Source organism: Artibeus jamaicensis, unplaced genomic scaffold (assembly GCF_021234435.1).
Source record: "Artibeus jamaicensis isolate MK-2021 breed Jamaican fruit bat unplaced genomic scaffold, CSHL_Jam_final scaffold_1031, whole genome shotgun sequence".
In the NCBI taxonomy this organism is placed as follows: domain Eukaryota; kingdom Metazoa; phylum Chordata; class Mammalia; order Chiroptera; family Phyllostomidae; genus Artibeus; species Artibeus jamaicensis.
In genome coordinates this window covers 8436170-8459061 of record NW_026522026.1, presented here as the reverse complement: position 1 = coordinate 8459061, position 22892 = coordinate 8436170, and the positions used below count along the sequence as shown (strand labels likewise).

General features: G+C 34.4%; 1 protein-coding gene and 1 non-coding gene across 2 annotated transcripts in view; both read right to left on the bottom strand.

Moving 5' to 3' along the window:
• CFAP299 (cilia and flagella associated protein 299) overlaps nt 1–22892 on the bottom strand; it is a 514965-nt gene that overhangs the window by 128835 nt on the left and 363238 nt on the right. The window lies entirely within an intron of this gene.
• LOC119057074 (U6atac minor spliceosomal RNA) lies at nt 14166–14289 on the bottom strand. Its single transcript, XR_005083994.2, has one exon. It is a non-coding gene; the product is annotated as a U6atac minor spliceosomal RNA (small nuclear RNA).

The following is a 22892-nucleotide window of genomic DNA, read 5'->3' as shown; positions in this document are numbered from 1 at the left end:
ATAGTATAATGCATTTCCTATATCCATCAGCTTCTTATATCCCATTTGTCCATGTAGCCACATTGCTACTAAATTATATTAAAGAAAATTATGAATGTCATATTATTATCTGTGTATAGTTTAGTATACATTTCTGTGTGTTAAGGGCTTTAACAAAATATAATTTAAAATAGGACTGTTACACCTAAAATTCCTCAGTTGTTTCATAAATGTCATTTTTTTAGTTTACTGAAAGCAGGACACAAGAACATTTCATTTTATTAACATGCATTTCAAAATAACCCATTCCTTTTCCTCCTCCTTCATCTCTCTTTCCCCACTCCATCTCCTTTTTTCTTCTGTATGATTTAGAAACTAGAGCATAGGCTGTGCACATTTTTGACATGCTGTATTTGGTTGATTTTTATACATGACGACATACAGAGAACATGTTCCTCTACACTCTTGTGTTTTCCATATTTATATTTAGAAGCTGGATTTCTGTAGTTTCTGGTAAATAGTTAGCTGTCAGTCTTACTACAGCATCATTGACAGAAACGAACTTTCTTTAAAAATTTCTGTCTGGCTGTTTTACAATTTTTCTCTTTGCCTTAGTTTTTGGAAGATTGATTATGACTTGCATAGGTATGGCTTCTTTTCATACATCCCTTTAGGGAGTCATGGGGTTTCATTAATTTGTGAAACCCTTCATTAATAATATCAACAATTTAAAACACAAAAACTTTCAACTAGTATCTCTTCAAATTTTGTTTCTACCCCATTACCTCTCTCTTCTGTGTTAGGCCCCTAAGACCACTATGTGAAGCGATTCCATCAGGCCTCATGTCCTTTATATTCCTGCATGAATTTTTATCCTTCTTTCTTTCAGGGCTTTACTTGAGATAGTTTTTATCTGCCACTAAACATGTCAATTGTGTTTTAATTCCATTAATTATATTTTTCACCTTTAGAATTTTTAAATTTTGAGTACATGATGGTTCTGTGGTAATTTATCACTATCCATATCTATTTTCTTAAATATATTAATCACGGTTATTTTAAGGTCTATACATTGTAACATCAATATCTTGACCACTTTAGGGTCCCTTTTTATTTTTTGCCTTTTTTTCCCCTGTCTCCTCATGCTTCTGGTAGTTATTGATTAAATGCAGGGATTGAGTATGGAAAATTGTATAAATTTTGGGTAAAATTATTTTAGTCCAGAGAGGATGTACTTTTCTTCAAGTTGTCGATAAGAACTGGTATAAATCAAGGACCTTGATCCAGTCAAGGACCTAGCTGGATCAAGGCTGGTCTTAAGCTTTGTGGAGACGTGTCCTTTTTGAGTTTGCCCTTATTCATAGCACATGGCCTTTCAGAGGTCTCAGTTGGAACACTGGTGTGTTTTCCAGGACCCTTTCTCACTGGCAGCCCTAAAATTCAATATCTGTCTTTCCAGGTCTGTAAGAGGGATGCAAATTCTGCTTTACACACCAAACAATAGAATAAAACTACTCAACTCTGCCACTGTCTTATAGAAGCAGCCAAAGAGACTAACCAATGAGCACGAGGTGCCCAGCCAGCCAGAGGTGGCTCACACCCTAGTTTTCTGACCGCTGCTTTAGGCCATCACTTCCTGTTTCAGCTCAGTGTTGTGCCCCCTAAAATGGCAAATGTCCCATGGGAAAAAAATGTCAGAGAAAGTTGGCTCACCTAAATTCCTCTCTGAAACATGAGGCTCTCGAAAGCTGGCTGCTTTGGCTGTTCACTCATTAACTTTAAAACATTGTATTTACTTATTTACCATTTTTCATCCTGCCTTTATGTGATACCTTATAGAAGAGAAAGACTAATACAAATTACTCCATAATAGCCAGATAGAAGTTTCATTTACATACCATTCTTCTTATTGATTATGAAGCTATCTTCGATCTCAGAATTTTTTAACAGCTTCCTTGGTTTCTGGTATGGTAAGCTATTTTAGAGGTTTATCTCCTATATCTGGAAGGGAAATGTGTTGCAATATTGATAGGGTAGCTTCACTTGAAAAAGAAAGACATGAAGAGGAGAGGAAATACTTATTTTTTATCGGGGCAGGTGGAAGGGAAGCAAGGATTATTACAAACAAAGTGAATAGCCAATTAAAAGTCTTCATATGGAAGTTTGTATTAGGTGTTTTAGAAATAGCAGGAAAGTTAGTACAGCCAAAGCTGAATAGTAAGGAGGCCCATAAAAGGGGAAGAGTTGTAAGGGTAGAGTGATGCATATGATAGAAAGCCTAAGAATTTGCTAAGCATTTATCAGTTTCCTACATGTATATAATATTATGAAACTATAAATGCTTAAAAGTTGAATGCAGAGAAGAGGAAAGGAATAAAGCTATTTTAGGAAATTATATATAAATAATCTTTTCTAATTCTTATAACACTATGAATTAGATATTAATATTTCTATTTTCTAGATGAAGAACTTGATGCTTTGAGATGTTAATTAAATGTGCAAGTTCATACAACTAATAAGTTATAGAACTAAGATTCCTACTTCAGTATTTTATATCTATGTGACTTGTATTTCTCCATATGCCATGCTGGAAAATTTGGGAGGGTTAGTTTAAGGTCGGTACTAATGTAAATGAACAAAGAACCTAGCCTGGCTTGAATGAAAAGTTAAAAGCAGGTAAAAGTGATTCATCAGAGGATGAGGTCAAGCAATCAAACATCCTGGTGACAGAACAGAGAGGGTGCAGTGGGTATGGCAGCTGGGGCAGGAAAGGGGGATAACGGAATTTCAGCATAATTTATGTAGCTATGACAAATGGTGTATCTGAGCGTATAGAGAATTTACTTGACTTTATTTTCAAAGAAGGAAAACATTTGTTAGGGGATGCCTTGAAAAGGTAACCATTTCTCTATTACTATGAGTGTAAAGATAGGAGAAAAGTTAATCCTTTCTGGTTTAGATCACATCTCAGAATTGCCATCTGGAGACAACACTTGAACAATCAATAAATGATCGAATTTCAGTGTGTATAAAAGAGAGTGAATATGATGATTGAGGCACAAGTCATCAGAGCGGAAATGCTTAAGGAAATGAGCGTGGTTAGAGTAGAGGGCATTTCATAAGAAATGGTGAATGATTTGTGTCATTTATAGGACTATAATTAGATCGAGTGACTAGCCTTACTCTTTGTTGTCCCTGAGGGGGTTTGTGGGGGGATAGAAAGGTAGAAATTGTTGTCGTATTACAATCTTCATCTGTTCTTCAATTACTTGATCTGTCTGAAAATGGAATCAGCAAACTCTGCAGTGATTCTTAATTCTTTCAAGAACACTGACACTTTGGGAAATTTGAATAAAATTTCTACTCACATATCAAAAAATTTGCATAGCATTTTAAGGTGTTATCTGATCCCTGAAACTTGTTTAGGCATACCTATGTTTATGACCTTGAGGTAGGAACCCAGGAAAGATTGACAGTTCTTCTTTTCTAGAAACATTCTAGCAGAGGCTGAGCAGCCACTGTGGCCTGTCATTGTAGAGAAAGTGGAAGCATGGATTGATGAACTTCTGGCAGTGATCCTAAAATAACTGTGAAAATTGCCAAATTACCATGATATATCTGTATGTTCCCTCTCTTGCTCACCTGTACAAGTATATCCTTGTATCCTAAACAGTTGTAAAAGCCTCTATTACCTTGAAACGTTTCATCCATTGCACCTTTTAAATTATTTCCATGGTGTTAGAGTTGGCAAGTGCTTTGAAACTAGTGGCAACCATCCCCATCCAGGTGGAAAAAAGGGAGAAAAAGAGATGCAACTCGAGCCAGAATCACCATCTACTCTACAAGACAATTTCTTTTATAAAAAGCCAATATCCTCAAATGGCATCAAATTGTCATATTTATTTTGTTGACTCAGTTGGTTCCTAAACTGCAATTCAAATCACTTACTGGAATATTTCAATGTGTTAAAAATAATATCGAAGCAAACAAAGACTCATGCCTGTCTCACTTCATACAACCATTTTGTTTATAAATTTGCATCCCAGACAAACTTGTTTTATTTGGATGACCAGTTTTTCCAAATATTCTCCAAAACTCTCATAAGCCTAAGATTTTAAACTTTTGTACAAATATATTTGCACTGAGTTTTTCCCCCCACTTTTAGTGTTCTGATGCTTCTTTTAGTTAATTCTCGAATGACGTCTCATTTTGCAGTATAGTCTCAAGCAGAGAATACTTGGTTGGAATTCGGAAGACTGTGTTCTCATTTCATTCCCCAAACTCACTAACTAGATGTTCTAAAAATACAATACTACTCAACTATAAGAAAGAAAATTTTACCATTTGCGACAGCATGGATGGACCTGGAGAACATTATGCTAAGTGAAATAAGCCAGTCAGAGAAAGACAAATACCATATGATTTCACACATGTGTGGAATCTAATGAACAAACTGAACTAACAGGCAAAATAGTGGCAGACTCATAGATAGAGAGCAGGCTGACAGCTACAGGTGAGGGGTGGGGGTTACGGGTGGAGCAAAAAGGAAAAAGTATTCATGGACCTGACAACGGTGTGGTGATTGTGGGTGGAAGGAGGCTATATGGAGAATAAAGGGTAATGGAAAAGTAAATAAATGAAAATATAACAACTAAAGAAAGCCAAATAGCAAGAAAATAAATATGGTTCATCACAGCCTAAAGAGGGTTAGTTATGAATTAGTGAATATAATTAATGAACACATAAATGTGAATTTCCATTTAATTAAATATATACACATAAATTAAATATCCTTTATTTTTATTATTGTATTGCAAGTCTTTTTTGTTTGTGATTACTAAGGTAATTAATTTATGCTCATTGAAGAAAACCTGGATATATGGAGATAAATAAGGAATACATATTTAAAACTGTATAGTTCTACCATACCAAGATTTTTAAATTATAATACTCCTATGACTTCTTTTATACTTTATAAATACAACTCCATATTAAATATTAATTTTAATTATAAACACAATTTATATAGAAGATATATATAAATTTATTTATATGTATATTTGTTATTTATAGATTTGTATCTTAGTTTCCAATAAGCAATATCCTCATGTTATTCCTCTGAAAACACAGTTTTCAATAGCTACATCATAGTTCACCAAATAAAAACACCAGTTTTTAGTGAGTCCTTTCTTTGGACATTTAATTTATTCCAACTTTTTACCAGTATGATTGTGAGGAGTGTCTTTGTCCATGAATATCTAGAAACAGAAACACAGGATCACAGGATGTGGGTGTTCTAAGTAGTTACGTGCCGGAGAACCACCAGTTTTCAGGGGCGTCGCCCATGTATGTAGTGCTCCTTCACATCAGCACCTCTGCCAACAGTGATCAGTAAACCATTGTCAAGTCAAATGTGAAAATTATGTGCTTATCTTAACATATGTTTATTTAATTAAAGGTAAGTTTGAATATTTTTTCATATATTAATTGAGCATTTGTAACTCTTTTGTGAATTGATTGAGATCTTTGTCCAAAGAAATGTGTTTCTTTAAGAGAAAATGAACTTTAAGTATGTATACATATAGATGTATATATTTATATTAGCAGAAAAAAGTGTGAAAGGATCATGCTTTGGAAGGGGTGTTTGGATGTGCACATAGGTTATTCACTTTTTATATGTATCTTTGTTTGGTTTAAATTTGTATTAGCTTTGTTTTTAAATATATAAGTATTACTATGCTTCCCCTAAAAAGGTATTTGTCTGTGCAAGATGTTGGTGACCCTGAGAATAACTGCTGTACCCAGGAATTAATTAAAACTATTTGAACTCTTTTAATTAATATTCAACTTAATGAAGTCACAAACTCACAGATTTATTTTATCTAAGGTTTTAAGTTCAGTTCTAAGATGTCTTATATTTTTCATTATCCTTTTCATAAATTGAGTAAATTTTAAAATCTTTCAAGAGAGCTTTTGTTTAATGTATAATTGGCCTAATGTAAACAAATTGAAATGCCATAATCTTTACACCATTTACAAACTTAGTTAATTAAATTTTTTGAAATACTTTCAATTACAACTCATGTATACATATACTACCAGTATGTTAACTTTCTTTGGAAATAATTTAATTACTCCACATTAGCAATTCACTCAATTATTTAAATGTTAGTAACCCTAATATATTCATCTGAAATATAATATGAAAAATTATTTTATAATTTTTAACCTATAAATTGCAAGTCCTACAAAAGTACTTATATACACATTAACTGGAAAATAAAGTTAACCTGCTAAACACTCTACTATTTCTAATTCCCTTATTAAAATATTGAAAAATCAAATGAGACTGATAAAAGCACTATGAACACAACACTCCATTTCTAGATTAAACAAAATACAGTAAGTCTATATGATAATTTACATTTTATTATCTATATTAGCAATTCTAATACCCCCAGAGTTTTAAAGAAAATTATCCACCAAGGAAAAAAGAAAATTGGGGTCACAATTTCTTCAGAATGAAGGTTGAAAAATGGACTTTAGAGATCCGCATGAATTTTCCCCTTAGCACTGAGGGACAAATTGGGCCACCTTTTTTAGTCACTATAACAACTATAGATTTGAGTCCATATACTCCAGATGTAGTTGGCTGATAGCAGTTGCCGCTCAGTTCCAGAAACATTAGCAGAAATCATCTTCAGTCTGGTTTGAGTCAATAGCTTCATACTCTAATCACTCTACCACTTACCAGAATTCAACGAAATCTATTTCCTGCTTCATACGATCCAGAATTTGTTTCATATCTTACAGTATAGCCAGGCCACAATTCTTAAGGATATTTAAATGATATCTGCTTACATTCCTTATAGCTACCAAAGCTACACCGATTCTGTGGTTACATCTTTCAAGTCACACAAATGACAATTATAAAAATATAGTAAACATTTGAAAATTGTGCTTTCTCAAGTGGTTATAGACAAATATCAATCTAATTATGTGTAAGATTTTTAGTCTGGTGACGTACATAGAGCCATTCTCTTAGTCACAGGGTGTGAGTTCCCTGAAACTGGAGTGCATTCTGAATCAGAGCCAAAACAAATTAACAGTGTTTGCTCCCCACACAATTGTGTCCCTCTGTCTGTATATAGTTAGTCATATCTTCTCTTCTTCACATCCCCTGAAGCAATCAGGTGCCAGCACCACACTCTTTTTCTGGCAACTCCATATATTTTGTCATTTTTCTTCAGACTGTGTTAATGTTTATAATGTCCTTTGCAAAGCAAAGAATTTCCATTCATTTCATATTAACCACTGATCTTTATCATCTGTTTATTTGGTTGGAACCTTGAAGATACTTGTTGGCTTAAGCCAGTACAACTTCAGCTTGTCATGCTCTGTGTGATTTTTTTGCACAATTATCTGCCTGCCTTTGATTGGCCACAAATCATACATCAAAACTGGTTATAACAACCCAAGTAATGACCTAGAAACTCAGGGCAGCAATTCCAAAACATGAGGCAGCCATTGTTCATTATCCTCCAATCTCCATTTTTCCTTTTTATACAAAAAGGAGATAATACAAATTTTGACTGGGTCTATCATTGTTCAGCAAAAGCCAAATTCCTTGGAGTCCCTTGCATCTGGGAGTGACCATCTGAGTAGGCCCCATAAAAATGGAATGTATGGGGAAGCAACTTTCAGCTCCTCTCTTACGCAGAAATGACCAGGATCTCCGTCCTTCTCCTTGCCTACGTTACCTAGAATTATGGCAGGAGCCGAGGATCCGCCGTAGAGTACACAATGGAAAACATTCGTTTAGCGTGGTTATGCAACGACATAGACGAGGCATGGGTCCCTGGCACCACAGGGCCACTGAATCTGACCTAGATGCTTATAACCCCCTTGTTAACTTAAGGAAGATATTTAAAAATGGTATCTTGAACTTTACCATCTATTACTAATCAAATAGCATATAAGCTGACAGGATACAAAGTAACATGCCAATCTATTTTTCATTAGTTGGACCACAATAGATTTGATTCAATTGAATTGATTGGGTGGCAGAAAAATTTTATTTATATTAACTGTACCAATTAAAATGTACTATAACTATATTTACACATGTAAAATGTTTCTGTGGCAAATGCCTGTGTTTCTGTACAAATGTGGATTTATCCCTTCATTGGTGGGATGTAAATAAATTTGGCATGTGTCTGATACTTTGAAAAAGCATGTATATCTATATTGACTTTGGCAAATTAAATTAAGGAAATGTGCTTCAAAATAACTATAGGAGATGGCAGTATAGAATAACAGTGAGGGAAAGGACTTTAGAGTAAAAGAACTCTGGAGCTGGGTTATAGCTATGCCACAGTGTATATGTACACATACACAGTACAGTGTATGTGTATGCATAGACATACACAGAAAGATTCCCACTTCTGGGTGTGCATATCTCTTACAGTCTGCTCCCTTTGAAAGTGGGAAGAACCTGAGAATATTATAGGATAACACTCTTGCAATTAGTTATTATTAATCAGTTGACTTTGAGTTAAGAGGTAGGAAAGCCAGGTGGGCCTGACCCAATTAATTGAGCCCTTAGTAAAAAGACCAGACCATTCCTAAAGTCAGAAAGACTGGCAGTGTGAGCGAACCGGCGGAGGGACAGCACATGCAAGGACCTGAGAACAGCCTCTAAAAGCTATTGTGTTCCCCACTGACAGATGGCAAGACAACATGGACATTGCCCCCACCACCAAAAGAAATGAATTCTGCAAGCAACCTGAGGGAAGTGGGGAGTAAAAACTTCCTTAGTTGACTCTCCAAATAAGGAAGCAGCTGGCTGACACCTTGATTCAAAGAACTGTGTCTTTGAAAGGAAAGTAAAAATAAACTTCAAATATGTATACATGTTTTGGTATACATGCATATGAGCAGATAAAAAAGTGTGAAAGGATACACACTTTTGTATCTGGAGGAGATGTTTGGAAGAGCAGAGATATTAATTAGGTTTTATATGTACCTTGTTCTGTTCTTAAAAAGAAGAGAGATCCTTGCAATGGTAGAATGCTTAGCAGGACTGTCTCCTGCAGTTATGTGGTAAGCTGAGCCTTTTTAATAGATAAACTTGGATGTACAGTTGAGGAGAGTTCCAAGTAAAGCACTGCACCAAAGGTGCAGCCTGGGTTCTTTCTGCTGCTTATAGTGAAATGCCAAAAGACTCGGTTCAAAAGCTATTTCAAGAGATTAGGCGTAACTTCACAGATCTCAACCAACCCAAAGGACTGCTAAGAAGAGGAGCCAAAGAGAAAGAAGGGCATACCTCACAACAATTTGTAGGTATGGAGCTTTTTTTGTGGGGGGCAAATGTTGTGGAAACCCACAGAAGACCCAGAGAGTTTCAAGCTTGACCTGAAAAGGACAGAAGAAACAAACAAAAGGAGATTTTCAAACCATACTCCCTATACACACAAAATTCTTACTGCAGGAAGCAGGCTGATGAGTTACTAGTCAATTGCAAACATGTGCTACTTTTCACAAAAAGGAAGGGTGACTTGGAGGATGAAATTAAGTACCCAGAGGGCAGAATGTAGAGTCACAAGATTTTTTTCAGTCTTTACAAACTTATCAAGAAACTCCCATTTGCCACCTGGATTGGGAAACTCCTTTGGACAAGTGACTCCTTTTTACCTTACATTCCCCGCTCCCCTGCCCCACTTTTTAAAATTTAATCTTTATTGCATTTTTCATTACCATTTAGTACCCTTATATCTCCCTCCCCCCAGCAATCACCAGTTACCCATGTCCACAAGCCCTTTTTGCTCAATCCCTCCACCTCATAACTTCCCCTCACCTCTTTCTGAGCAGAGTGTTCATAGCTATAATCCTGTGCCTGTCTCACCATGTATGTTGGGAGTGTTGAGGGCAGATAACTTGCCTCTTTGCTTTTGTAGGTCTACAGATAGATGGAGAGGAATTGAGCCCCAAGTGTTGTTGTATTTATGGATTATAGTAGGAGCCCCATCTGTACCTCATTAAGATGATTTAGATGATGAGTTGTTGTTGTTGTTGTTTTACTTTAAGGAGATTTAGACACAGTTTGGGGCTTGACCTAATGATATTGTGAAATTTGTATTTCAAGGTTGCAATTTTGGAACACAGCTGATGCTGTGATGAGATGAGTCTCTGAGAACCTAGGAAAGGGAGTCAATGTGTTTTTCAAGGTAAGCAGAATTTTGAGAAGGGCTCCCAGATTTCTCCCCCCTGGTGTACACACCCTGCATAGCCTCCTCCCTTCAAATGTGGGTGAAACCTGTGAATATGATGGAATAGTAGCTTATTTGCAGGTTAAGTTTTATGCCAAATGGTGATGGGATGGTCACTCAGTGATTACCTTACATCATATAAGACTCCATCATCACGGTTGACAGAGACATTTGGAAGTTAGAGGGAGGTATCAGCTCCCACAGGCTTGAGAAAGAGCAAGCACTGTGAGCTGCCTGTTGTAGTCAGCTGCCAGGGAACTGTGGACAGCCTCTAGGTGCAAAGTGTGGTCCCCAGCCAGCAGCTAGCAAGAAGACAGGAAACTTAGGCACCACCATGAAGAAATGAATCATGCTAACAACAAATGAGATTGGAAGATGTCCCCAAGCCTCAGATAAGAATCACTCTCGGTTAAAACCTTAACTTCAGCTTGGCGAGACCCTGAGCAGTACCTGCACTTCTGACCTACAGGTCTGTGAGATGATAAGTGGGAATTGTTTTAAGCTACTAAGCTTATGGTTATTTGTTACCTGGCAATACAAATCTAATATAGCACTAATGAGCTAAGTCACCACTAGCAAAAGTTCTGTAACAGACTGAGTAATAGTTTCTGTACCAGTAAAATGGAATCATAATATCCACACCATACCATATTATGTTGAATGAAATAATTCTTACTAAGCCTAAGTAAAACATCAGGAAGGGTAAGCACTCAACAGTATGTATATACCATTATTTCCAAGAAAATTCCCAAACCTTAAATTTTTCTTTTAACTGACTATATTGGAATCTATCCAAAAATGTAACCTAAGGCAATGTAATCTGCTCTGCTCACCTGGTTATTCTCCACCTTTGGAAAGCATTCCTGCACATCACAGATCAAACTCAAATGTCTCCTTCTGCCGAAAGCTTTGCTTGGGTGCTCTCATATGGCATTAATCAGACCATCCTCTGAATGACCACAGTATGGGGTGCAGCACAAATAATGTCCCCTTTTTTATTGCAACATCTTTCATTACAAAATCATTAAGCATGTGATTTTGTAACATAACAATATCACACTCAAGTAAACATATAATATTTTAGATGGAATGTTCAAATTAAAACTATGAATTATTGCACACATATTATTACCCTGAAATATGGTAATGATACCATACCACACTTTAGCAGGCATTACTTCTGCCGGACCCTGTATATGCAATTTGAGTTCTGCTTAAAGGCATATTTCATCCTATCCTGTATTTGGCTGCTTGCATGTCCATTTGCTTCTTAAATGGCAAGCCCTTTTTAAGTCAGTTTCATTCTTGGTATCTATGTCTTGGACTTTTGACCCAGGAATCTAACAAAGGCCCTGCTACACAGTAGAAACTTAATACTGATAGAATTGAAGTGAATCACTAGAAGGGAATGTTATACGATGTATCAGTTAATGACAAAAAAAAAGGTTTTCTGTATACTTGTAATGGTTAAATATTGAACTTATTTTGGCAAAGCAAATAGAATATACCTGGTGAATAATGAATTTTCATGCTTCAAACACAAATCTACCTTTTATGCTGCTACTAATTTCATCTAGTTTTTATACAGTACAGAACAACCAGGTAATTTATAAAGTTAAAACTCAAAAAGTCCTATTTATCATATATTAATATAATGTCTCCTAGTTGGTAGATGGGTTGAAGTGTTTTTATATTTCCACTGATTTTTGTCTTATTATTGTTGAACAGTCTTCTTGACTTCAGGTTAAGCCCCTTATACTTCAAACAGTAAACAGATTTATTACTAATTGATGCCTTCTTATTTCTTAGATGTGCCCCATAATTTCTTGTGCACTTCTATAGAACCCTCTGTGCTTTTCAAAAGCTGTTTCAGAATCTTAGGTGTCATTAAGAAATCTATTTGGTTACTAATGATTCATCCTCCCCAAAGAGAATAAAATGGGTGCCAATGATGTTTATGGCACTTTAGACCTCATTTAAGAAAATGCTCTCACTTGCAAAATTAAAAGCACTAAATATACTTTTACATCCAAGGCAAACATTGGGTACAACCAGAAATACTGACTTTTGCTAGAAATTACAGCATTGGTGTTTAAAACAGAAATGCTAACATTAATTTGACAAATATGTATATAGGGCAACTAAAAGGAAATAATAATTTACTAGTGAGACAAAAATAGTCTATTTTGATAAAGAAGGTTTGTGGTTGATAAATGATAGTGGAAACATCAACTCAAGTTCATCCAAAGAATGAAAATCATCCAATAATAGAGCAATAAATCAGAGCAATAAAAGTCATAAGAAGGATACAACTAAATATTAAAAATAATACTAAGCCAATTATTGTCCTTATTACATTACTTAGGGCTTGTAGAAACTTAACATGACTCATACCTGCTTAAAACTAAAATTTACTGTTTTAAAACACACACACACTTAACAAATTGACTTTTCACTTAAGATTCTTAACTCAAAGAGTTAAATAAGAATAAGGCAATGGCTTCATAGCAATTCGCAAAGCAAAATTTAATGACCTGGCAACATTTCAGTTCCTTAGACCTCAAACACAAAACCTCATTTCTAGCATGCTATCTGGGACTCACAAAATCCTAACATTCACAATTGTTTGTATTTTGGTTGAATGGTGGTTCTGATTTGTGTGGTAGAGTAAACAGAGCAGAGGAACTGGAGTCAAAAGGCCTGGAGAAGTCACAAAGTCTTCCAGAGACTCAGTCTTACTCTCTATAAAAGAGACCCCATGAATGATGTAAAACTAGTCTCTGATCATCACCAATGATTTGTACTGTAACTGTGTAGGGAGGATAAAATTCAATTACATTAAACATTTAAAATAAGCATATTATTTCCCATATATATTTTATATTTGTATAAGAAGAGTCTTATGCTTAAAAAAGTTTAGCTGAGTCTAGAATTCTAGCATAATATTTTTTGTCCCTGTGAAAGTTGAAGCTCTTTTCTTCAACTGTGAAGTTTTCAGGAATACAATTTCCAAAAGGGGCTGGCAGCAAAGGATGATCTGCAGTGCTCCTAACAACTGGTGTGGTAGGGTTTTTATTCCTGAAAGGCAATCTAGCAGCATATCATTCACCACAGTACAGACTTCTGAAGGCTCTGACTCCCCTCTTCAGGGGGGTTCTAGACTCCATCTCCTGTTCCCATACGAGCATTAAACTTATGCTCTAACTTACTGACATCAAAATGACCAACTCCCTTCCCATCGCGCTCCACGACCTACACCAGGACCAGATGTATTAGCTGTTCATGAGCTCTAGTTCCTGTTTACAATTACTGGAGTCATCCAAACCAAGACATTTTCAGAAGTCCAGTCACATTGGATAGCAGGACTATCCCAGGCAAAATGGGTTATCTACTACTTATTCCAACTATCTTTTTTTTGTTGTTTTTTTCACAAGGTCATTTTTAGTTTGAACACTTCCTCTCCCCAGCATTTCTATGTATACAATAGGAAGCTTTTGTATGTTATCTTAGTCTATCAATCTGCAGGAAGGAAAAATTCATATTTTCAATTTTTAAATCTTAACCCGAATTTATCAGAATTGTACCAAATGTAATATATGCATATCCCATTATATTTTATACTGAATTACAAATGCAACACCATTTTTGAAATAATTCATTACACATCCATTGATTTAAAAGGACACATGTATTATATTTCAACCCCCAATACATAAACATGCATACACAATTTTAAATTGAAACACTAAAATCTGTTCTTTTTAATTAAAAAATTTTATTGGTGTGACATTAATTAATAAAAGTATATAGGTTTCAAGTATAAAATTTTATAATATATGATGTGTATAGTATATTGTGTATTCACCATCCAAAGTTGTCTATTTCTGTCACCATTTATTCCCCTTTAATCCTCTTTAGAAAAAACAGTGGTTAAAGACCACGAAGTAAGTGGCAACACCTTCACGTTATGCGAGTCCTTAGGCCCAGGAGCCTCTTCCACACTCAGAGGGGAGTGCTCATCTTCTCTCCCTTCGCACAACACTGAAATCTGTTCTGTGTTTTCTATACATTCCCATTAATCTGCTTATCTATTTTTGTGCCAGTGTCACATTGATTTTTGTAGATTCATAATTCACTTTATTATACAAGATCCTCTTACATTCTCCTAACACTGACTATTTACTTAAAACAAACATGAAAATAACCTTAAAACTGCACAGAACTTCCAATTGGTTAGTATAGAAACAGAGGAAAGCTTTTGCTATTTTTCTACATACGTTGTGGAGTCATCTACTTTATTAAATATACATTTTAGTTTTTATAGCTTGGGTATTTGACTCTAAGATGAAGCATTCTCTCTCTTTTCTCCAATACAAATATATCAATTTTTCAGTTTTGAATAGTACAGCATATCATTATCACTAGACATTGGCCATGCTGATAATAAACACAGGAAGTAATACACAATTGTGGTTTCTTTAGTTGTCTAATGCTAAGCAAAATTCCACTGCGGTTTAGTTCATAGGAGAGTTTTCTTATATTTTTCTTTGTGTAAAAACAAACACCACAATAACGACCACCCAGAAGTAAAGGACTTGCTGCTCAGAGGATATAAAGGAAGGAAAACATTTGCTTAAACATATGTTCTTGTTTATATTATACTTTTAGACAAATTTAAGTTGAGATTTAATAAGACAGTTCCTATCTGATTTAATTATTTCTACAACATCTGCTGTGAGACAATGACACCAACTGAAACATAGTCTTACCTAGGATCAGAGGAATTTTTAAAAATTAGGATCTTCGATAACTAAATCACTACCAAAAAGAGTATGGGAGCAGTACTAAAATTAAGTATATCTGTAAAAATTTATACCCCCCTCCCCCAGTAATTTGTTTGTTGCAAGTTAATCATTCTCCCCCCGAGGACTCAGTAGTCAGTAATCCTGAACATTTTTCAGCTCTCCCAATACACCATGATCTCTCTCTTGGTCCAGCACATTTCGCATGGTACCTCCCCTTCCCCTACTTCTCTCCCCTGTCTGTCACATCTGCCTGTCCATCAGGTGTCAGTTTAGAAGTCTGGTCACCTAGGATGGTTTCCCTGGTGAATTCTTTTGGAAAGGGCTCAGCTAGCTGCTCTGATTCTTACCTGTACTTCTCCTTCCACTTTTATTTTAATTGCTTCTTATAATTTTGTTCCTGAAAATAAGTTGAATTTTGAGGAGTACAGGCATTTTTGTTTAGAGTTGTACCTCCAACAACTAACAAGGAGACTGGAAAGTAGTTAAGTCATTATTAAATAAATTTTGAATAAATAAATGGATATGTAAATGACTAAAAAAGAACAGTGTGATAGTTTTATTCTATGTCAATTTAGCTAAACTGAAACTGTAATTCTCAGGATTCTATTGTCAGTATAGTTCTTGGTTAAAGTTAGAAGAAAAATTTGCACAAGGTTTGGAGACTGGAAATTAAGCAGTAGCCACTGCACTTTAAATGTCATAGTGCTTAGAGGTGGGGGAAGTAGTTGCAGAGGGGGTGGTGGGTCACTGTTTGCCTTGCCTTCCCTTGCTTTCTCTTCAGCTCTTCTTCCTCCTGGACCCCTAATATGAGGGGAGACCCCCAAAACTGGAATTTACTGATAAAAATTGTGTATTTACTCTTACATGTATAAACTTCGATCACCTTCAAAGGACTCTCTATTTGATGCAATACACCTACTGAGAAGTTTCCCACTGTTCAAAACAGTTTTCGAACTCATCAATTTTGATGCCTTTTAGTATTTCTGCTGTTTTTTGTTTCACCTCTTCCAATTGGCATAAGGTTTCCCTTTCAGGACTTTTTTTCATCCAGAGAAACAAACAAAACAAGTTGCATGGTGTGAGATCAGGTGAATAGGAAGGGTAGGGCATAGTCAAACTGTTTTTTGGTCAAAAAATTGCAGAACACTAAGATGTTTTAGTGTTCTACAATATTGATCAACATTATAGTCTCTTCAGGTCCTAACAGTGTTCGGCATGCAAGAGACATTCAGAAATGCTCATTAAATTAAAGTGATTTGATCTATACTAAAAAAAGTTTTAGGCACAAATATTACACAAGTCAAGTTTTATGTCTTTTTGCATTCATGGCTGTTATTTTGTATAAAAATATAAATACATTTTTCAAAATAATTTGAGTGAGCATCACCATTTGTTTTCCAGAGTTAGTTTTAAGAACAAAAGCCACCCTGGTTGGTGTAACTCAGTGAATTGAGCACAGGCCTGCAAAACCAAAGGGTCACCAGTTTGGTTCCCAGTTGGGGCACATGCCTGGATTGCAGGCCAGGTCCCCGTGGGGGTGCTTGAAAGGCAACCACACATTGATATTGCTCTCACTCTCTTTCTCCCTCCCTTCCCTTCTCTCTAAAAATTAAATAAATAAATTTTTTTGAAAGAATAAAAACCGAGGACAGTAAAAAAAATTAATAATACTTTCCTGCTGTTTTAATATTTAGCAGATTATAAGAATTCTTTTGGCAAATACAACTTGCCCTAATTTTATTCATATTTAAGAAAGTTTATCTCTGCTTTTCATTCATTTTGATGTAATTATATCTGTTTTGCTAGCCTTAGAAAATATATCATTTTTACGTAACTGACATACAGTTTTTGCAATCAAATTAATAACTACTTTGAGAAGGGAAATGTTATGTCTGTACTAATATCATTTAGGTTCACAAACACATAATTTCAACATTTTTATCTTTATTATTTATATTATAATATGCAATGAGACATAGGTCCATGAGGAAATATCAGTCTATTCAACTGAGATTGGGAATATAAAAAAACTGACTTTATGACAAAGTTAGAACTAACATTTAACAATGAAATAATATCCAAATTAACTTGCTTATATCTAATACTAGACTAGCAAAGTAAATAATGGAATCTTAGCTCTGGTAAGAAATATAAGAAGCATTCAGGATAAAAGCATTATCTTTACATTAGAAAGATTATGGAATAAGTTTTGTATAAATAACTTAGTTATCAGTATGTTTAAAATAATAAGCATAAAATAACAGAAATTTCCTACTGAAATAGCCCAAAACATTGATGTCACTCATTGGTGATAAATTCAATTGATTGCAGTCATGAGAAAAACAATCTTAAAAGGATGTTTTACTAAATTTTGAATATTAAACCATCCTTTGATTAATAAGTTATTTTTAAAAGCTAAACTTTCAGGAATTATTAAATATCCATTATAAATTTGTTTTTTCTTTTTAAAAATCCTTTCTAATGTCTCTCATGAAATAATGAAGAGGAATGATAAAAACTGGCTTACCAGAACATGAGAAAAACCAAAGAGCAATGGTTGTGAATAGAAAAAATAGTATTAATTTCTATATGTGGTTTGAGTAATCATTCTCATTATTTTAGAACTGAAATGATTAAAATTCAAACCATGGTGTGTGCATTCTTGGAGTGGTATCAGTATTAGCTGTATATAACCACAAATGTCAACAACATTATTTTGTAAATAGACAATGTATTTTAGGAAGACATGAATTCTATGATTATAATGACAATGTCCACCCATTGGAATTATTCACTGTTGGCACACTTTTTTTCTCCGTGAAATATTCTTGATCTTGGTAAATCTAGATACTTTATACATAACATAGGTCAACAAACATTTACTGTAAATTGGCAGATGAATATTTGAGGCTCCATGGGCCATGCATTTCTGTGACAACTATTCAACTCTGCTATTATAGCAGGAACCAGCCATAAATCGAAAACACTGTTTCCAATAAAACATTATTTATGGAAAAGAAATTTGAATGTCATATAATTTTTGTGTAATAAATATTATTCTTCTTTGGATTTTTTAATCAATCATAAATGTAAAAAAATGTTTGGTTCTTGAATGTACAAAAAAAGTGATGGGCTAGATTTGGCCTGTGGCCACTATTCCCAACCCCTTACATAACATGTAGAGGAGCCTGCCAACTGCTATTAGTTGCTAGATAACAATCTTAAGCTCACTGATGGTGACTAGACATAAAAATAAAATCAGCTTAAATGTACTTTTACACTTGAAGAATGAACCATATTAGTTTGCATAAAGGATAAATAGATGCAGTAACACCAGCAAATACAACCAGCCAAATATCTGAACAGAAAAAAGAAAATGGAAAGACTTGAGGCACAGAAAACAAAAAATAAAATTCACAAAGCCAAACAGATTAATTTATCATACTACCTGATTTTCTGTTTGAGAACCATTATAATTCATTCAAAACAGTGTTTTCTACCTTAACTACAAAGCAGAGGCATATTGGTTCCCTTTGAAAAGATGTAGCTTCAATGGACAACAAGGGGTCTAATAGAAGAAGCGGGTCTCCCTTCATTCCACAAACTTGGGTAACTAATAATATCTTTTTGAAGGTAGAAAGAGCACAGTCCACACAATATAGCTCCCAGATATATTTCATGAGAGGAACTATGGGCAGTGTGGTAGGACTGTCCTAAAACTGGGACCAAAAGCATCAAAGGAGAGTAACAGGCCTGCTTGAGCCAGTCTTTTTTATTTATTCATGTAAAAGTACAAAAATACTTGCTAGTAAAATGAATTAAGTGGATGTTTCTGCTGGCCACAGAGTTCTAATGAAAACTGTAATGCTCAGTACACAAGAATTCCAGCTTAGAAATGGAGGCTCAGAGTTTCTTAAGCAATGACAAAGATCTATCTAGGATCTACTATTAATTGGATTATGTTGGATTTCCACCTCCCATTCAGTTCAACTTCAACTTTCATTATCCACTTTATCACCCTGAAAAGTAAAGGGTGAACTTAATAAATGAATGGCAGAATCTTCTTAGCAGTCTTATATTTGTTCTACATGATTTATAGTCCTTTACTTTCATTCCCAAAATAATTTGTCATAATATATAACTGAGGAAACATTCAAGAATGTTTTTGAAAATCAATCAAATGAAATGGAAGGAAGTTCTAAATTTTAAAGCCCTGTGAAGAACTTAATATTTCTTAGTCATGATTTTTGTTTGGTTGTTTTTTTTCCTTTTGTTTAGATCCACCTCCAAAAAAGATAATTTTGCATTTAGCCTAGTGCTGATGGATTCTACTCATCTCTCTCAAAGAGCAAATGATGTCACATTTTGGTTCTTTGTATTAAAAAAAGACAGACAAAAACCTGTAGGGAAATAACATCTGGACTATTACAGACTCTATCTCATTTGATTACTAGTGACCTCGACAAATCTCAGACTACCCTGATCTCTAGGACTAAGCTTCATGTTGCCTCACAACAATTAATGACTTAAAAATGAATATCTGGTTCCACCCATGATGTAGAAAGAAGGAAAGAGTAGTATCGTTGCTGCTCATAAAACAACAACACCTGCAGCAACTTTTCTTGAACTCACCAGGGAATTGAAGTCACAAATTAACTAGCATGAAGAGGTTAAAGAGGTAAAACTATAAGAAAATATATTAGAATGTATACATTTGAAAATAATTTGGGGAAAGGACCATGAATATGCTTATAACTGAAGCAATCTTTAATATAGAATATTTTTAATAGAATATTTAAAGAAAAGAATATTTCTTTTAATCCAAGGAAAGGAAGACTCTCCAAAGACTGACAGGCATACAAGCACTTGCTTAACTGGAGCAGATATCAGTGAACAAATGGAAGAAGAATTCAGCTAAAATTTTAAACAAATTACTGAAGAGTTGTGGGATAGCAAGAAATATAGAACACTTTGGAACCACAGATGCAAGGAAAATGCCTACCAGTTATCAGCCTCTCAGGACCAATAAACAAAATTGAGATTAGAAAGCAACATTTTTAATCTGACAAAGAAGATTAACAAAAAGATTAAAGTGTATTTCATACTCAGTGGTAACTCTTTCCCTTTAATATTAGGAACAAGATACGGATGCCAACTATACCCACTTCTATTCAAACTACAGTGAAGAGAGACTCATCAGTAAAATAAAGGGAAAAGAGGAAAAAAAGAGAGTGGTATTTCTAAATCTTAAAAGGTAAAAATGATAGTCTATTTGTATGTAATATGATTGTGTATATAGAAAATGCAAAAGAAAAAAGTTAAAGCAAATAAGTGAGTTTAACCATTTGGCTTGATAGAAAGTTAGCATTAAAAACATCCATTCACATTTCCATTTACCAGTCACAAAAAGTTAAGACAATGACATTTTCAAGTTACCATTTATAATAGTAACAATATTAAACACTTAATAAATTTAATAAAAATTTAAAACATTATTTTGAGAAAAAAAGTCCTAAATAAATGGAAGGAAATATTTTTTCATAAATCAAAAAGACAATTTTTTACAGGCCCTAATTTTCTCTAAGTTGCTCTATACAGTCAATAAAATTAAAAATTTCTTCATGTTTTTTGGTGAAAATTGGCAAAATGACAGTGAAGCGCCTATTAATATGCAAAAGTCAAATAGCCAAGACAACTTCGAAGAACAAAATGAGAGAGAATTTACTCTGCCTAGTATCAAGACTTTTTATAAGCTTATATTAATTCAGACAGGAGTGTTTATGCAAGAATAGACAAAAAGATCAACAGAACAGAGAAGAAAATGAGATGTACAATAAACATTTTTTTTCATTTGCAAGAAAGGTGCCTGTGAAAGAAAAGAAGAAAGCCCAGTCATTTTAATAAATGGTTCTAAATCCAGGGAGTATCCTTACAGGGGAAAGTAAAATTAAAACCCAATCTTCCCAATCTTCCTACCTGATATAATATAAAAAATTGGTGGTTGGTAAACATACAAAAAATAGGTGGTTGGTAAACATACAAAATAATGTGAAAGAATATCTGCATGTCATTAGGACAGGGAAATGTTTCCTAAACATGGCAGGAAAAAAGCACTAACCATAAGAAAGATATTAATCAATTGAACCTAAGACAACTTCTAGCTACCTCATAATTTGGATTAATGAAACTACAACTTCATCACCAGTATCATTATCATCATCCCTCTTAATCTTCTCCAATTTAGTTGTCATCAATATAAACTACTGAAGTGCTTCATGTCCTTAAGACTCTAGATTAAATTACAGTCTGTATTGTATTTTTAAGAAACCTATGAGATTTTTATCTATTGAGGGGTTTTTTTCCGTTTAAAATGTTTAAAATTCCTTTCCCCCAGTAACAGACACATTTCTTAAAGTTGTTCTGGGGACTCAATTTTGCAGAGACAATGTCTGTAATACCATAGACTAAGTGGGTTATAAATAATACATTTAGTTCTTACAGTTCTGGAAGCTAGGCAGTCCAAGATAAAAGCACCAGCATGTTCAGTGTCTGGTTAGATCCCACTTTCTGGTTCACAGATGGCTGTCTTCTTGCTATGTCCTCACATGGCAGAAGGGAGAAGGGGGCTCTCTAGGGTCTCTTTTATGAGGGCACTAATCCCATTCATGAGGTCATATCCTCAATCACCTCCCAGATGCCCACTGCCAAATACCATTACACTGCAGATTAGGTTTAAATATAGGAATTTGGAGGGGGACACAAGCATTCGTTCTGTAGTAGACATGTTAAAGTAACATGGAGAATAAAATAATGGTAATGAAGTTGTAAATAGAATGCTTCATCTTTGCAGGACAGAAATATTTGCAGACAATAGAAATGTAGGCTGAACTAAAACCAGTCTGGTTATATTTTACAAAAATATAAGAGCATTATTCATTTTTGAAAAGAAGGTTTAATATTGTATTTAACACAAATGAGACAACTGAAATTAGAATGTCTGCATAGCTTTATAATTTTATACTTCTTGGTTTACAACTTGTTAATTTTTAAAAACTTCAACATATCTTAAAAATGGAGTATTTTTTCTTTTAAACTAAATCTACCTAACTCTTTTGCATTTCAAGTTTTTTTCCAAAGTTGTAGTAAAGAGGTAAAACAATAAGGAAATATATTAGGATATATACATTTGAAAATAATTTGGGGAAAGGCCCATGAATATGCTTATAACTGAAGAAATCTTTAATATAGAATATTTCTTTTAATTGAATGTTAATGCAAGGGAATTGAAATATTTTAACATTTCTCCTGCGTAAATAGCAATTAAGAACTTATGTTTAGCTTGCTTCCTGAAAAACTAATCCTGCTCATATACATGACATATACATTTACTGAAATGTCCAGAGCCTTAAAATTCAAACCTGTCATCATGTAATAACATTAAGAATATATATTCCCTCTAAAATAAGACTCTCCAAAATTTCTCTGGCTAGAATTAACTGTTCTACTCTTTTCATAAACTCATATGATCTAAAGTCTATTACAGATATTTGAATTGTGCTCCCCTTCAAATTCATATGTTGAAGTTTTAACCCCCAGCACTTCAAAATATAACTCTTTTGAATGGTGCTTTCAAAGAGGTAATTAGGTAAAATGAGGTCATGTAGGCAAGCCATATTCCAGCATGATTTTGCCCTTATAAGGAGAGGTGATTAGGATTCAGAAATACAGAGGAAAGACCATGTGAAAGAAGGCCACCTACAAGCTAAGCCTGAGAGGAGTCTCAGATAAAATCAACTTTGCGTATACCTTGATCTTGCACTTCTAGCCTCTGGAATTGTAA